Genomic DNA, 19612 nt, shown 5'->3' with positions numbered 1-19612 from the left:
ATGACAGGGGTCCTTGAGAATTGTGATGACAAGTGCATGCAGAATTGTGATGACAAGAGCATATAACATTGTGAGGAGGAGTGTCAAGGAGCACTGTGATGATAAGGACGTGGAGAATTGTGATGACAAGGGACATGGAGCATTGAGATGACCAGGGCATGGAGCAATGTGATGGCAAGACGGTGGAGCATTGTGATGAGAAGGCCATGGATAATTGTGATGACGAGCATCATGGAGCATTATGATGACAAGAGCCGTGGAGCATTCTGACATAAGATATCACTGATGAAGGAAATGTAAACATGGCTACCCATGAACAGAATTCGGAAAGAGAACAGAGTCTCACATTTAGAAAACTTACTTATGCCTGCTTAAGGGGAAAGGAGAGGTTGGGAGATGAACAAAACCAGAGTTTGATATTAGCACAGATACCGTTGCATAATCCAAATACAGAAGAGAAAAGACCTACTCCTTCCTCAGTGAACGGGACTCAACAGCCCTATTCCCTCAGAGGAATATATCTGACTAGTAAGAATCTTAACACCTATGTATTGATATGTCTCCAAAAGGGAATAAAATGTGTCTAGACCGGCATAAACACGTCAGTGAAAATCAGCTCAACCTCATTATATAAATGATTTTCAAAAACAAAACAAAAAAACAGCGAAATTCTAACACAATTCCTTCAGGTGTTCTGATGAAACCAGGAATGACCCTATCTAAAATGACAGCTGGATGAGACATAAGGCTGGACACTTGGGAATGAGAGGATTGGTGAGATTGGATGAGAAAATGCAGACCGTTTAAAGCAATAATACATGCCACCAATTCCATGGGTCCCAAGTCGACAGGTAAAAGGGAATATGTCTACAGTTATAACTTGTATGGGAAACGTAGAGAATGGACACACTGTGAATACGAAAGGATTCTAAAACTCACCTAATAGTCCCTATCCTGGTGCTCCAGTTTGAGTTTCCAACGGCTTCACTATCAATCTCCCAACTTGGAGAGACAGACCCTTTAACCTCCTGGTTCGCACAGGTTGCCAATTTGGCAGAGGATGAAAGGGAAGAGGGAGAACCAATGAGAGAGTAGCTGTTAGGCATTTGGACTGGCACATGTCACTCTAATTTCCCGTCAGGAAGAAATATTAACCAAAGTCTCTGTCACCCGCCAGGAACCAGTACAGGTCCTCAACCAAAATTGTGGATTTGCTGTCAGCTTACAAAAAACGAGTTGAAAAATGGAACTCTGGGGCACAGCAATTCAAAAACTGGCAGCGTAATGAACGACAACTATCGTCCAAAAATCTTTTGAGGGATGGTAATGAGGCGGACTTGAAAACGAGGCCCAATAGCATGAAACAAATTTCAAGAGGTACTTTGGAATCGCCTTTTAAGCACAGCAAGAGGGGCTCATTGTCGACAATGATGCACTTGGCCAAAAAGTGCATATGAGTTTTCTCTAGAATATATTCAGGAGAAAATGCATATGCCCTTTTTGGCCAAGCAAGCTAGCGGGCAATGCGAATCTGCACTACAATACAGTATCACTTCCCACTGGACAAAAGGGACATCTGCAAAATGTGTAAAAACTAGAAAGGCAACACAGGCCCTGGAGAACAGGGAGCCTAGTTATGCTGATGGGCGGGATGTAAAATGCCAACTGCCTCTCTGGAGGAGTGCATTGTGTTCCCTAAAACAAGTAAACAACAGAGCTACAGAGCCAAGTGCACTTCCAGTCTAGGGAATATACCTTGGGAAAAGTGAAAATCAATAAGACAGAGCCACCCCAAAATTTAGGGCTGCACTGCTTACAAGAACCTCAACTTGGGTAAACCTGAAATATCCCAGGAAAGACAAAAATGGTTCAAGAAATTGTGGTACATACGTACGATGGAATATCTCTCAGCCATGAAATCAATGTCATAATGCCAGTAGCAGCAAAATGATTGGATTCAGGTACGATGATTCTAAGTGAAATAAGTCACAGAGAAAAAGAAACTTATCATAAGATATCAATTATGAAGGTCCTGTAAACATGGCTACACATGAACTGAGTTAGGAAAGAGAACAGAGTCTCACATTTAGAAAACACTCTTATGCCTGCTTAAGTGGGAAGGAGAGGTGGGGTGATGCATAAAACCAGAGTTTGATATTAGTACATGTACCGTTGCAAAAACCAACTACGGAAGAGTCAATCCCTACACTTTCCTCAGTGAAAGGGACTCAAAACCCCATATTTCCCGCAGAGGAATATATCTGATTAGTAAGAATATTAAAACATATGTATTGATATGTCTCCGTAAGGGAATCAAGTGTGTCCTAACTGGCATAAACATGGCAGTGAGAATCAGATCAAACCCAATATAAAAAGGAATTTCAAAAACAAAACAAAAAAACAGGGAAATTGTTTACAATTCCTTCAGGGGCTCTGATGAAACCTGGAATGACCCTATCTACAATGACAGCTGGATGTGGCATAAGTCTGGACACTTGGGACTGAGAGGATTGGTGAGATTCGGTGAGGAAATGCAGAGCATTTAAAGCAATAATGTGTGGCACACATTCCCATGGTCCCAACTCCGCAGGTTGAAGGGAATACTACTACAGCTATAACATTTACGGGAAACCTAGAGAATGGACACACTGTGAATACGAAAGGTTTTTAAAACTCAACTAATAATCCCTCTCCTGTTGCTCCAGTTTTAATTTCCAACTGCTTTATTATCAATCTCCCAACTTGTTGAGACAGCCCCTTTAACCTCCTGGTTCTCACATGTTGCCAATTGGCAGAGGATGAAAGGTAAGATGGAGAACCAATGAGAGAGTTGCTGTTAGGCATTTGGACTGGCACATGTCACTCTAATTTCCCGTCAGGAAGAAATATTAACCAAAGTCTCAGTCACCCGCAAGGAACCAGTACAGGTCCTCAACCAAAACTGTGGATTTGCTGTCAGCTTACAAAAAACGAGTTGAAAAAATGGAGCTCTGGGGCACAGCAATTCAAAAACTGGCAGCGTAATGAACGACAACTATCATCCAAAAATCTTTTCAGGGATGGCAATGAGGCGGACTTGAAAACGAGGCCCAATAGCATGAAACAAATTTCAAGAGGTACTTTGGAATCGCCTTTTAAGCACAGCAAGAGGGGCTCATTGTCGACAATGATGCACTTGGCCAAAGAGTGCATATGAGTTTTCTCCAGAATATATTCAGGAGAAAATGCATATGCCCTTTTTGGCCAAACAAGCAAACGGGCAATGCGAATCTGCACTACAAAGCAGTATCACTTCCCACTGGACAAAAGGGACATCTGCAAAATGTGTAAAAACTAGAAAGGCAACACAGGCCCTGGAGAACAGGGAGCCTAGTTATGCTGATGGGCGGGATGTAAATTGCCAACTGCCTCTCTGGAAGAATGCATTGTGTTCCCCCAAAATGTAAACAACAGAGCTACAGAGCCAAGTGCACTTCCAGTCTAGGGAATATACCTTGGGAAAACTGAACATCAATAAGACAGAGCCACCCCAAAATTTAGGGCTGCACTGCTTACAAGAACCTCAACTTGGGCACACCTGAAATATCCCAGGAAAGACAAAAATGGTTCAAGAAATTGTGGTACTTATGTACGATGGAATATCTCTCAGCCATGAAATCAATGTCATAAGGCGAGTAGCAGCAAAATGAGTGGATTCAGGTATGATGATTCTAAGGAAAATAAGTCACAGAGAAAAAGAAACTTATCATAAGATATCACTTATGAAGGTCCTGTAAACATGGCTACACATGAACTGAGTTAGGAAAGAGAACAGAGTCTCACATTCAGAAAACACCCTTATGCCTTCTTAAGGGGGAAGGAGAGGTGTGGTGATGCATAAAACCAGAGATTGATATTAGTACAGGTACCGTTCCAAAATCCAAATACGGAATAGACAAGACCTAAACTTTCCTCAGTTAAAGGAACTCAAAACCCCATATTTCCCACAGAGGAATACATCTGACTAGTATAAATCTTAAAACCTATGTATCGATATGTCTCCATAAGGAAATCAAGTGTGTCTAGACTGGCATAAACATGGCAGTGAGAATCAGCTCAAACCCACTAAGGAGGTATTTCAATAACAAAACAGGGAAATTCTTTAAAATTCCTTCAGGGGCTCTGAGGAAACCTGGAATGACACTATCTACAATGACAGCTGGATGTGGCATAAGGCTGGACACTTGGGACTGAGAGGATTGGTGAGATTCGGTGAGCAAATGCAGACCATTTAGAGCAATAATTTGTGGCACACATTCCAAGGGTCCCAACTCTCCAGGTTGAAGGGAATATTACTACAGCTATAACATGTACCGGAAACCTAGAGAATGGACACACTGTGAATACGAAAGGTTTCTAAAACTCAACTAATAATCCCTTTCCTGGTGCTCCGATTTGAATTTCCAAATGCTTTACTATCAATCTCCCAACTTAGAGAGACGGCCCCCCATTTATCCTCCTGGCTCTCACATGTTGCCAATTTGGCGGAGGATGAAAGGGAAGATGGACAACCAATGAGAGAGTAGCTGTTAGGCATTTGGACCGGCATGAGTCACTCTAATCTCCTGGCAGGAAGAAGTATTAGCCAAAGTCTCAGCCACCCGCCGGGAACCAGTATAGGTCCTGAACCAAAATTTTGGACTTGCGGTCAGCTCACAAAAATCGAGTTGAAAAATGGAGCTCAGGGGCCCAGCAATTCACAAAGGGGCAGAGTAATAAAGGGAAACTATCGTCCAAAAATCTGTTGAGGGAAGGCAACAAGGTGGACTTGAAAGCGAGCCAGAATAGAAGGAAACAGATTTCAAGAGGTAAATTGGAATCACATTTAAAGCACAGGAAGAGGGGCACAAATTCGACAATGATGCAATGGGCCAAAAAGTGTGTATGCGTTTTCTCCTGAATATATTCAGGAGAAAACGCAAACACCCTTTTTGGCCGAGCAATCAAGCGCACAATGCAAATCTGCACTACAAAGCAGTATCACTTCCCACCGGACAAAAGGGGCATCCGCAAAATGTGTAAAAACTAGAAAGGCAACACAGGCCCTGGAGAACAGGGAGCCTAGTTATGCTGATGGGAGGGATGTAAAATGCCAACTGCCTCTCTGGAGGAGTGCATTGTGTTCCCTAAAACAAGTAAACAACAGAGCTACAGAGCCAAGTGCACTTCCAGTCTAGGGAATATACATTGGGAAAACTGAAAATCAATAAGACAGAGCCACCCCAAAATTTAGATCTGCACTGCTTACAAGAACCTCAACTTGGGTACACCTGAAATATCCCAGGAAAGACAAAAATGGTTCAAGAAATTGTGGTACATACGTACGATGGAATATCTCTCAGCCATGAAATCAATGTCATAAGCCCAGTAGCAGCAAAATGATTGGATTCAGGTACGATGATTCTAAGTGAAATAAGTCACAGAGAATAAGAAACTTATCATAAGATATCACTTATGAAGGTCCTGTAAACATGGCTACACATGAACTGAATTACGAAAGAGAACAGAGTCTCACATTTAGAAAACACACTTATGCCTGCTTAAGGGGGAAGGAGAGGTGGGGTGATGCATAAAACCAGAGTTTGATATTAGTACATGTACCGTTGCAAAAACCAACTACGGAAGAGTCAATCCCTACACCTTCCTCAGTGAAAGGGACTCAAAACCCCATATTTCCCGCAGAGGAATATATCTGATTAGTAAGAATATTAAAACATATGTATTGATATGTCTCCGTAAGGGAATCAAGTGTGTCCTAACTGGCATAAACATGGCAGTGAGAATCAGATCAAACCCAATATAAAAAGGAATTTCAAAAACAAAACAAAAAAACAGGGAAATTGTTTACAATTCCTTCAGGGGCTCTGATGAAACCTGTAATGAACCTATCTACAATGACAGCTGGATGTGGCATAAGTCTGGACACTTGGGACTGAGAGGATTGGTGAGATTCGGTGAGGAAATGCAGAACATTTAAAGCAATAATGTGTGGCACACATTCCCATGGTCCCAACTCCGCAGGTTGAAGGGAATACTACTACAGCTATAACATTTACGGGAAACCTAGAGAATGGACACACTGTGAATATGAAAGGTTTTTAAAACTCAACTAATAATCCCTCTACTGTTGCTCCCGTTTGAATTTCCAAATGCTTTACTATCAATCTCCCAACTTGTTGAGACAGCCCCTTTAACCTCCTGGTTCTCACATGTTGCCAATTGGCAGAGGATGAAACGTAAGATGGAGAACCAATGAGAGAGTTGCTGTTAGGCATTTGGACTGGCACATGTCACTCTAATTTCCCGTCAGGAAGAAATATTAACCAAAGTCTCAGTCACCCGCCAGGAACCAGTACAGGTCCTCAACCAAAACTGTGGATTTGCTGTCAGCTTACAAAAAACGAGTTGAAAAATGGAGCTCTGGGGCACAGCAATTCAAAAACTGGCAGCGTAATGAACGACAACTATCGTCCAAAAATCATTTGAGGGATGGCAATGAGGCGGACTTGAAAACGAGGCCCAATAGCATGAAACAAATTTCAAGAGGTACTTTGGAATCGCCTTTTAAGCACAGCAAGAGGGGCTCATTGTCGACAATGATGCACTTGGCCAAAAAGTGCATATGAGTTTTCTCCAGAATATATTCAGGAGAAAATGCATATGCCCTTTTTGGCCAAGCAAGCAAGCGGGCAATGCAAATCTGCACTACAAAGCAGTATCACTTCCCACTGGACAAAAGGGACATCTGCAAAATGTGTAAAAACTAGAAAGGCAACACAGGCCCTGGAGAACAGGGAGCCTAGTTATGCTGATGGGCGGGATGTAAATTGCCAACTGCCTCTCTGGAAGAATGCATTGTGTTCCCCCAAAAAAGTAAACAACAGAGCTACAGAGCCAAGTGCACTTCCAGTCTAGGGAATATACCTTGGGAAAACTGAAAATCAATAAGACAGAGCCACCCCAAAATTTAGGGCTGCACTGCTTACAGGAACCTCAACTTGGGTACACCTGAAATATCCCAGGAAAGACAAAAATGGTTCAAGAAATTGTGGTACTTATGTACGATGGAATATCTCTCAGCCATGAAATCAATGTCATAAGGCCAGTAGCAGCAAAATGAGTGGATTCAGGTACGATGATTCAAAGGAAAATAAGTCACAGAGAAAAAGAAACTTATCATAAGATATCACTTATGAACGTACTGTAAACATGGCTACACATGAAGTGAGTTAGGAAAGAGAACAGAGTCTCACATTCGGAAAACACCCTTATGCCTTCTTAAGGGGGAAGGAGAGGTGTGGTGATGCATAAAACCAGAGATTGATATTAGTACAGGTACCGTTCCAAAATCCAAACACCGAATAGACAAGACCTAAACTTTCCTCAGTTAAAGGAACTCAAACCCCCATATTTCCCGCAGAGGAATACATCTGACTAGTATAAATCTTAAAACCTATGTATCGATATGTCTCCATAAGGTAATCAAGTGTGTCTAGACTGGCATAAACATGGCAGTGAGAATCAGCTCAAACCCACTAAGGAGGTATTTCAATAAAAAAACAAAAAAACAGGGAAATTCTTTAAAATTCCTTCAGGGGCTCTGATGAAACCTGGAATGACACTATCTACAATGACAGCTGGATGTGGCATAAGGCTGGACACTTGGGACTGAGAGGATTGGTGAGATTCGGTGAGCAAATTCAGACCATTTAGGGCAATAATGTGTGGCACACATTCCACGGGTCCCAACTCTCCAGGTTGAAGGGAATATTACTACAGCTGTAACATGTATGGGAAACCTAGAGAATGGACAAACTGTGAATACGAAAGGTTTCTAAAACTCAACTAATATTCCCTCTCCTGGTGCTACGGTCTGATTTTCCAACTGCTTTACTATTAATCTTCCAACTTGGAGAGACAGCCCCTTTAAACTCCTGGTTCTCACATGTTGCCAATTGGCAGAGGATGAAAGGTAAGATGGAGAACCAATGAGAGAGTAGCTGTTAGGCATTTGGATGGGCACATGTCACTCTAATTTCCCGGCAGGAAGCAGAATTAATCAATGTCTCAGCCACCCGCCTGGAACAAGTATAGGTCCTGAACCAAAATTTTGGACTTGCAGTCAGCTCACAAAAAACGAGTTGAAAAATGGAGCTCAGGGGCACAGCAATTCACAAACGGGCAGAGTAATAAAGGAAAACTATCGTCCAAAAATCTGTTGAGGGAAGGCAACGAGGTGGACTTGAAAGCGAGCCAGAATAGCAGGCAACAAATTTCAAGAGGTACATTGGAATTTCCTTTAAAGCACAGGAAGAGGGGCACAACTTCGACAATGATGCACTTGGCCAAAACGGGCGTATGCGTTTTCCCCTGAATATATTTAGGAGAAAACGCATACGCCCTTTTTGGCCAAGCAAGCAAGCGGGCAATGCAAATCTGCACTACAAAGAAGTATCACTTCCCACCAGTCAAAAGGGATATCCGCAAAATGTGTAAAAACCAGAAAGGCAAGACAGGCCCTGGAGAATAGGGAGCCTAGTTATGCTGATGGGTAGGATGTAAATTGCAAACTGCCTCTCTGGAGGACTGCATTGTGTTACCTAAAACATGTAAACAGCAGAGCTACAGAGCCAAGGGCACTACCAGTCTAGGGAAGATACCTTGGGAAAACTGAAAATCAATAAGACAGAGCCACCCCAAAATTCAGGGCTGCACTGCTTACAAGAACCTCAACTTGGGTGCACCTTAAATATCCCAGGAAAGACAGAAATGTTTCAAGAAATTGTGGTACTTACGTACGATGGAATATCCCTCAGCCACGAAATCAATGTCATAAGGCCAGTAGTAGCAAAATGAGTCTATTCAGGTACGATGATTCTAAGTGAAATAAGTCACAGAGAAAAATAAACTTATCATAAGATATCACTTATGAAGGTCCTGTAAACATGGCTACACATGAACTGAGTTAGGAAAGAGAATAGTGTCTTACATTTAGAAAACACTCATATCCCTGCTTAAGGGGGAAGGATAGGAGGGGTAATGCATAAAACCAGAGTTTGATATTAGTACAGGTACCGTTCTAGAAACCAACTACGGATTATACAAGACATACACCTTCTTCAGGGAAAGGGACTCCAAACCCCATATTTCCCGCAGAGGAATATATCTTATTTGTAATAATCTTAAAACCTATGTATTGATATGTCTCCATAAGGGAATCAAGAGTGTCTAGACTGGCAGAAACATGGCAGGGAGAATCAGCTCAAACCCAGTATAAAAAGGAATTTCATAAACAAAACAAAAAACGGGGAAATTTTTTACAATTCCTTCAGGGGCTCTGATGAAACATGGAATAACCATATCTACAACAACAGCTGGATTTGGCATAAGGCTGGACACTTGGGACTGAGGGGATTGGTGAGGTTCGGTGAGCAAATGCAGACCATTTAAAGCAATAATGTGTGTCACACATTCCAAGATTCCCAACTCTCCAGTTTGAAGGGAATACTAGTACAGCTATAACATGTACGGCAAACCTAGAGAATGGACACAATGTGAATATGAAAGCTTTCTAAAACTCAAATTATAATCCATCACCTGCTGCTCCGGTTTGACTTTCGAACTGCTTTACTATCAATATCCCTACTTGGAGAGGAAGCCCCTTTGACCTCCTGGTTCTCACAGGTTGCCAATTTGGCAGAGGCTGAAAGGGCAGAGGTAAAACCAATAAAAGAGTAGCTGTTAGGCATTTGGACGGGCACATGTCACTCTAATTTCCCGGCAGGAAGAAGAATTAACCAAAGTCTCAGCCAACCGCCGGGAACCAGTATAGGTCCCGAACCAAAATTTTGGACTTGTTGTCAGCTCACAAAAAATGAGTTGAAAAATGGAGCTCAGGGGCACAGCAATTCACAACCCGGCAGAGTACTAAAGGGCAAATATCGTCCAAAAATCTGTGGGGGAAGGCAACGAGGTGGACATGAATGCGAGCCGGAATAGCAGGAAACAGATTTCAAGAGGTACATTGGAATCGCCTTCAAAGCACAGGAAGAGGGGCACAACTTCGACAATGATGCACTTGGCCGAAAAGGGCGTATGCCTTTTCTCCTGAAGGAGAAAAGGCATACGCCCTTTTTGGCCAAGCAAGCAATCCAGCAATACAAATCTGCACTACAAAGAAGTATCACTTCCCACCGGTCAAAAGGGACATCCGCAAAATGTGTAAAAACCAGAAAGGCAAGACAGGCCCAAGAGAACAGGGAACCTTGTTATGCTGATGGGGGGGATGTAAATTGCCAACTGCCTCTCTGGAGGAGTGCATTTTTTTTCCTAAAACAGGTAAAAACCAGAGCTACACAGCCAAGGGCACTTCCTGTCTAGGGAATATACCTTGGGAAAACTGAAAATCAATAAGATAGAGTCACCCCAAAATTTAGGGCTGCACTGCTTACAAGAACCTCAACTTGGGTACACCTTAAATATCCCTGCAAAGACAAAAATTGTTCAAGAAATTGTGTTAATAAAGTACGATGGAATATCCCTCAGCCATGAAATCAAAGTCATAAGGCCAGTAGCAGCAAAATGAGTGGATTCAGGTACGATGATTCTAAGTGAAATAAGTCACATAGAAAAAGAAACATATCATAAGATATCACTTATGAAGGTCCTGTAAACATGGCTACACATGAACTGAGTTAGGAAAGAGAACAGAGTATCACATTTAGAAAACACTCTTATGCCTGCCTAAGGGGGAAGGAGAGGTGGGGTGATGCATAAAACCAGAGTTTGATATTAGTACAGGTACCGTTCCAAATACCAACTACGGATTAAACAAGTCCTACACCTTCGTCAGTGAAAGGGACTCAAAACCCCATATTTCCAGCAGAGGAATATATCTGACTAGTAAGAATCTTAAAACCTATGTATTGATATGTCTCCGTAAGGGAATCAAGTGTGTCTAGACTGGCATAAACATGGCAGTGAGAATCAGCTCAAACCCACTATAAAAATGAATTTCAAAAACCAAACAAAAAAATAGGGGAATTCTTAAAAATTCCTTCAGGGGCTCTGATGAAACCTGCAATGACCCTGTCTACAACGACAGCTGTATGTGGCATAAGGCTGTACACTTGGGACTGAGAGGATTGGTGAGATTGGGTCAGCAAAAGCAGACCATTTAAAGCAATAATGCGTGGCACACATTCCAAGGATCCCAACACTCCAGGTTGAAGTGAATATTACTACAGCTATAACATGTATGGGAAAGCAAGAGAATGGACACACTGTGAATACGAATGGTTTCTAAAACTCAACTAATAGTCCCTCCCCTGGTGCTTCGGTTTGAATTTCCAAGTGCTTTACTATCAAATCCCCAACTTGGAGAGACAGCCCCTTTAACCTCCTGGTTCTCACAGGTTTCAAATTAGGCAGAGGATGAAAGGAAAGATGGAGAACCAATGAGAGAGTAGCTATTAGGCATCTGGATGGGCACATGTCACTCTAATTTCCCGGCAGAAAGAAGAATTAACCAAAGTCTCAGCCACACGCCGGTAAGCAGTATAGATCCTGAAGCAAAATTTTGGACTTGCGGTCAGCTCACAAAAAACGAGTTGAAAAATGGAGCTCAGGGGCACAGCAATTCACAAATTGGCAGAGTATTAAGGGGCAACTATCCTCCAAAAATCTGTTGAGGGAAGGCAACGAGGTGAACTTGAAAGGGAGCCAGAATAGCAGGAAACAAATTTCAAGAGGTACATTGGAATCGCCTTTAACACAGGAAGGGGGGCACAACTTCGAAAATGATGCACTTGGCCAAAAAGAGTTTATGCGTTTTCTCCTGAATATATTCAAGAGAAAAAGCATACGCCCTTTTTGGCCAAGCAAGCAAGCCAGCAATGCAAATCTCCACTAAAAAGAAGTATCACTTCCCACCTGTCAAAAGGGACATCCGCAAAATGTGTAAAAACCGGAAAGGCAAGACAGGCCCAAGATAACAGGGAGCCTTGTTATGCTGATGGGCAGGATTTAAATTGCCAACTCCAGCTCTGGAGGAGTGCATTGTGTTCCCTAAAACAAGTAAAAAAATAGCTAAGGAGCCAAGGGCACTTCCAGTCTAGGGAATATACCTTGGGAAAACTGAAAATCAATAAGACAGAGCCACCCCAAAATTTAGCGCTGCACTGCTTACAAGAACCTCAACTTGGGTACACCTTAAATATCTAAGGAAAGACAAAATTGGTTCAAGAAATTGTGTTACTATAGTACGTTGGAATATCCCTCAGACATGAAATCAATGTCATAAGGCCAGTAGCAGCAAAATGAGTGGATTCAGGTACGATGATTCTAAGTGAAATAAGTCACAGAGAAAAAGTAACTTATCATAAGATATCCCTTATGGAGGTCCTCTAAACATGGTTACACATGAACTGAGGTAGGAAAGACAACAGAGTCTCACATATAGAAAACATTCTTATGCCTGCCTAAGGGGGAAGGAGAGGTGGGGTGATGCATAAAACCAGAGTTTGACATTAGTACAGGTACCGTTCCAAAAACCAACTACAGATTATACAAGTCCTACACCTTCGTCAGTGAAAGGGACTCAAAACCACATATTTCCAGCAGCGGAATATATCTGACTAGTAATAATCTTAAAGCCTGTATATTGATATGTCTCCATAAGGGAAACAAGTGTGTCTAGACTCGCATTAACATGGCAGTGAAAATCAGCACAAACCCACTATAAAAAGGAATTTCAAAAACTACCAAAAAAAAAAAAAAAACTGGGAAATTCTTTACAATTCCTTCATGGGCTCTGATGAAACCTAGAATGACCCTATCTACAACGACAGCTGGATGTGGCATAAGGCTGGGCACTTGGGACTGAGAGGATTGGTGAGATTCGGTGAGCAAATGCAGACATTTTAAAGCAATAATGCGTGGCACACATTCCAAGGGTCCCAACTCTCCAGGTTGAAGTGAATATTACTACAGCTATAACATGTACGGGAAACATAGAGAATGGACACACTGTGAATACGAAAGGTTTCTAAAACTCAACTAATAGTCCCATTCCTGGTGCTCCGGTTTGACTTTCCAACTGATTTACTATCAATCTCCCAACTTGGAGAGACAGCCCCTTTAACCTCCTGGTTCGCACAGGTTGCCAATTTGGCAGAGGATTAAAGAGAAGAGGGAGAACCAATGAGAGAGTAGCTGTTAGGCATTTGGACGGGCACATGCCACTCTAATTTCTCGTCAGGAAGAAGAATTAACCAAAGTCTCAGCCACCCACCGGGAACCAGTATTGGTCCTGATACAAAATTTTGGACTTGGGGTCAGCTCACAAAAAGCAAGTTGAAAATGGAGCTCAGGGGCAAAGCAATTCACAAACTGGCAGAGTAATAAAGGACAACTATCATCCAAAAATCTGTTAAGGGAAGGCAACGAGGCGTACTTGAAAGCGAGCCAGAATAGCAAGAAACAGATTTCAAGAGGTACACTGGAATCACCTTTAAAGCACAGGAAGAGTGGCACAACTACGACAATGATGCACTTGGCCTAAAAGGGCGTATGCGTTTTGTCCTGAATATATTCAGGAGAAAAGGCATACGCCCTTTTTGGCCAAGGAAGCAAGCGGGCAATGCAAATCAGCACTACAAAGAAGTATCACTTCCCAAGGGTCAAAAGGAACATCCGCAAAATGTGTAAAAACCAGAAAGGCAAGACAGGCCCTGGAGAACAGGGAGCCTAGTTATGCTGATGGGTAGGATGTAAATTGCCAACTGCCTCGCTGGAGGAGTGCATTGTGTTCCCTAAAACAAGTAAACAACAGAGCTACAGAGCCAAAGGCACTTCAGTCTAGGGAATATACCTTGGGAAAACTGAAAATCAATAAGACAGAGCTACACCAAAAGTTATGGCTGCACTGTTTACAAGAACCTCACCTTGGGTACACCTTAAATATCCCAGGAAAGACAAAAATGGTTCAAGAAATTGTGTTACTTACGTATGATGGAATAGCCCTCAGTCATGAAATCAATGTCATAAGGCCAGTAGGGGCAAAATGAGTGGATTCAGGTACGATGATTCTAAGTGAAATATGTCACAGAGAAAAAGAAACTTATCATAAGATATCACTTATGAAGGTCCTGTTAACATGGCTACACATGAACTGAGTTAGGAAAGAGAGCAGAGTCTAACATTTAGAAAAAACTCTTATGCCTGCTCAAGGTAGAAAGAGAGGTGGGGTGATGCATAAAATCAGAGTTTGATATTAGTAAAGGTACTGTTCCAAAAACCAACTACGGAATAGTCAAGACCTACATCTTCCTCAGTGAAAGGGACTCAAAACCCCATATTTCCCGCAGAGGAATATATCTGATTAGTAAGAATCTTAAAACCTATATATTGATATATCTCCGTAAGGGAATCAAGCGTCTCTAGACTGGCATAAACATGGCAGTGAGAATCAGCTCAAACCCACTATAAAAAGGAATTTCAAAAACAAAACAAAAAAACAGGGAAATTGTTTACAATTCCTTCAGGGGCTCTGATGAAACCTGGAACGACCCTATCTGCAAAGACAGCTAGATGAGACATAAGGCTGGACACTTGTGGCTGAGAGGACTTGTGAGATTGGGTGAGAAAATGCAGATCCTTTAAAGCAGTAATGCATGCCATCCATTCCATGGGTCCCAACTCTCCAGGTAGAAGGGAATATCAATACAGTTATAACATGTATGGGAAACGTAGAGAATGGACACCCTGTGATGGCAAAAGATTTCTGAAAGGCTCCTAATTTTTCCTCTCCTTGTGCTCCAGTTTGGCATTCCAACTGCTTTACTATCAATCTCCCAACTTGGAGAGTCAGCCCCTATAAGCTACTGGTTCGCACAGTTTGCAAATTGTGCAGTGGATGAAAGGAAAGAGGGAGAACAAATCAGAGAGTAGCTGTAGGCATTTGGACGGACACATGTCACTCTAATTTCCCGTCCGGAAGGAAGAATTAACCAAAGCGTCATCTTGCACCCCCTGAACCAGTATAGGTCCTGTAGCAAAATTGTAGATTTGTCGTCAGCTCACAAAAACACGAGTTGAAAATTGGAGCTCAGGGGCACAGCAATTCACAAACCGGCAGAGTTATAAAGGACAACTCTCTTGCAAAAATCTGTTGAGGGAAGGCAATGAAGCAGACTTGAAAATGAGGCCGAATTGCAGAAAACATATTTCAAGAGTTAAACTGGAATCGCCTTTAAACCACAGGAAAAGCGTAACAACTTCGACAATGATGCACTTGGCCAAAAAGGGCGTATGCATTTTCTGCTGAATATATTCAGGAGAAAAGGCATACGCCCTTTCTGGCCAATCAAGCAACCCCACAATACAAATCCACCCTACAAAAAATTGTCACTTCTCACCGGTTAAAAGGGACATCCGAAAATCTGTAAAAAACAGAAAATAAAGACAGAGATGACAAGAGCATGTTGCAATGTGATCCCAGGGGTCATGGAGGATTGTGATGACAAGGCCATGTAGCATTGTGCTGACAAAGGCATGGAGCATTGTGATGACAAGGGTCACGGAGCACTGTGATGACAAACCTCACGGAGCATTGTGATTACATGGATCATGGAGCATTGGGATGAAAAGGGCATGGATCATTGTGATGACAAGGGTTATGGAGCATTTTGATGACAAGAGTCCCGTATCACTGTGTTGTCAGGGGTCATGGAGGGTTGTGATGACAGATGTCATGGAGCATTGTGATGACAAGGGTCATGGAGAAGTGAGATGAGAAGGTCATGGATCTTTGGGCTGAAAATGTTCATGGAGTATTGTGAAGACAGGAGTCATGGAGCACTGTGATGACAAGGTGCTGGAGCACTGTGGTGAGAAGACCATGGAGCCTTGTGATGACAAGTCTCATGGAGCATTCTGATGAAAAGGGGCAAGGAGCATTGTGATTACAAGGGTCTTGGAGCATTGGGATGACAAGGGCATGGAGCATTTGGATGAGAAGACCATGGAGCGTTCTGATGACATGCATCATGGAGCTTTGTGATGACAAGGGCATGGAGCATTGTGATTACAGGGGTCTTGGAGCATTGTGATGAAAAGGGCATGAATCATTGTGATGGAAAAGGCATGGAGCCTTGTCATGACAGGGTTCAAGGAGCATACTGATAACAAGTGTCAGGGAGCATTGTGATGACAAGTGTATTGAGCATTGTGATGACAAAGGTCATGGAGCATTGTGATGAGAAACCCCTGTAAAATTGTGATGACTAGCGTCATGGGGTGTTGTGATGACAAGTGTTATGGAACATTGTGATAACAACGGTTTGGAGCATTGTGATGACAGAGGTCATGGAGCATTTTGATTTCATTGTGATGACAATAGCAAGAAGCATTATGATGATGGGCATGGTGCATTGTGATGACAGGGTTCATGGAGCATTGAGATGAAAAGGGGCATGGAGCATTGTGATTAAAGTGGTCTTGGAGCATTGTGATGACAAGGGCATGGAGCATTGTGATGAGAAGGCAATGGAGCATTCTGATGACATGCGTCATGGAGCTTTGTGATGACAAGGATATGGAGCATTTTGATGACAGTGGCATGGAAAATTGGTCTAACAAGTTTCATGGATTATAGTGATGACAGTGGGCATGGCGCATTGTGATGAAAAGGGCATGGAGCATTGTGATTACAAGGTCATGGATTATTGTGGAGACAGATGACAGGGAGCATTGTGATGACATATGTCAAGGTCCATTGAGATGACAATGGCATGGAGCATTGTGATGCCACGTGTCATGGAGGATTGTGATGACAAAGGTAATGGAGCAGTGTGATGACAGGGGCATGGAGCATTGTGATGACAGAAGTCATGGAGCATATTGATTTCATTGTGATGACAATAGCATGAATCATTATGATGATGGGCATGGTGCATGGGATGACAGGGTTCTTGGAGCACTGAGATTAAAAGGGGCATGGAGCATTGTGATTACATGGGTCGTGGAGCATTGTGATGACAAGGGCATGGAGCATAGTGAATGAGAAGTCCACGGAGCATTCTGATGACATGCGTCATGGAGCTTTCTGATGACAATTGCATGGAGCATTTGATTACAGAGTCTTGGAGCATTGTGATGAAAAGGGTCATGGAGTCTTGTGATGACAAGGCTGTGGATCCTTGTGATGGCAGGTGTCATGGATCAGTGTTATGACAGGGGGAATGGAGCATTGTGATGACAAGGGCATGGAGCATTGGTCTGAAAAGTTTCATGGATTATTGTGATGAGAGTGGGCATGGAGCATTGTGATGACAAGCGTCATGGAGCTTTGTGATGAAAACGGCATGGAGCAATGTGATGAGATGGTTCATGGAGAATTGTGATGACAATGGCATGGAGCATTGTGATGCCCAGTGTTATGGAGCTTTGTGATGACAAATGTTATGGAGCATTCTGATGACAAGGGTGACGTGCATTGTGATGAGAAGGGCAGGAAGCATTGTGATGACAGTGTTATTGAGTAATTTGGTGAAAAGGGTCCTGGAATATTTAGATTACAGTGGTTATGGAATATTGTGATATCAGTGGTCATGGAGCTTTGTGATGAAAAGTGTCATGGAGCATTTTGATGACAGAGGTTATGGAATATTGTGATGTCAGGGGTCATCGAACATTGTGATGTTAAGTGCATGTAGCATTTTAATGACAGGGGCCATGGAGCATTGTGATGACAGGGCTGATGGAGTATTGAAATGAATAGTGATGGAACATTGTGATATCAGTGGTGAGAGAGCATTTTGATGAGAAGTGCATGGAGCGCTGTAATGACAAGCTTTAAGCAGCATTGTGATGCAAAGGATGTGGAGCATTGTGATGACAGGCACATGGCGCGTTGTGATGACGTGGGTCATGGAGTATTGTGCTGAGAAGCGCATGGAGATTTGTGATGACAAGGGTCATGGAGCATTGTGCTGAGAAAGGCATAGAGAATTGTGATGACAAGGGTCACAGAGCATTGTGATGAAAAGTTCATGGAGCATTGTGGTGACAAAGGTCACAGAGACTTGTGATGACGAGGGCATGGACCATTTTGATGAGAAAGTTCATGAAGCATTGTGATGACTGGAGTCACAGAGCATTGTGATGACAGGGGTCATGGAGTATTGTGATGACAAGGGCATGGAGCATTGTGATGACAGGGGCATGGAGCATTGGTCTTACAAGTTTCAAGGATTTTTGTGATGACACTGGGAATGGCGCATTGTGATGACAATGGCACGGAGCATTGTGATGACAAAGTCATGCAGCATTATGAAGACAGGTGTCAGGGAGCATTGTGAAGACATAAGTCATGGCCCATTGTGATGACAATGGCATGGAGCATTGTGATTCCAAGTGTCATGGAGGATTGTGATGACAAAGGTAATGGAGCATTGTGATGACAAGGGTTTGGAGCATTGTGATGACAAAGGTCATGGAGCACTGTGCTGACAAGGGCATGGAGCATTCTGATGACAATTTTCATGGAGCATTGTGCTGAGAAAGGCATGGAGCATTATGATGACAAGAGTGACAAAGCATTTTGATGAAAATTTCATGGAGCATTGTTCTGACAAATGTCACAGAGCCTTGTGATGACGAGGGCATGGACCATTGTGATGAACAAGGTCATGAAGCATTTTGATGACTGGAGTCATGGATCATTGTGATGACAATGGCATGGAGCATTGTGATGACAGGGGCATGGAGCTTTGTTCTGACAAGTTTCATGCATTATTGTGATGGCAATGGGCATGTCTCCTTGTGATGACAATGGCATGGAGCATTGTGATGACAACGTCATGCAGAATTGTGAAGACAGGTGTCAGGGAGCATTGTGATGACATATGTCATTGTCCATTGTGATGACATGGCATGGAGCATTGTGAGGAAAAGGGCATGGAGCATGTGATGAAAAAGGCATGGAGCCTTTTCATGACAGGGTTCAAGGAGCATTCTGACGAAAAGTGTCAGGGAGCATTGTGATGACAAGTGTATTGAGCATTGTGATGACAAAGTTCATGGAGCATTTTGATGACCAGGGCATGGAGTATTGTGATGACAGGCATCATGGAGCGTTGTCATGACAATTGTTATGGAACATTGTGATCACAAGGGTTTGGTGCATTGTGATGACACAGGTCATGGATCATTTTGATTTCAAGAATCACGGAGCATTGTGATGACAAGGGCATGAAACAATGTGATCCCAAGGGTCACGGAGGATTGTGATGACACTGGTAAAGGAGAATTGTGATGACAATTGCATGGAGCATTGTGATGACAAGATCATGTAGCATTTTGCTGACAAAGGCATGGAAAATTGTGATGACAAGTGTCATGGAGCTCTGTGATTACAAGCGTCAAGGAGCATTTTGATTACAGGGATCATGGAGCATTGGGATGACAAGCACATGGAACATTCTGATGTCGAGTGGCATGGATCATTTTGATGACACTGGTCATGTAACATTGTGATGACATGGGTCATGGAGCTTTGTGATGAGAAGGTCAT

This window comes from Hyperoodon ampullatus (assembly GCF_949752795.1).
Source record: "Hyperoodon ampullatus genome assembly, contig: SUPER_X_unloc_1, whole genome shotgun sequence".
Taxonomy (NCBI): Eukaryota; Metazoa; Chordata; class Mammalia; order Artiodactyla; family Ziphiidae; genus Hyperoodon; species Hyperoodon ampullatus.
Note: the sequence above shows the minus strand (reverse complement) of the source record.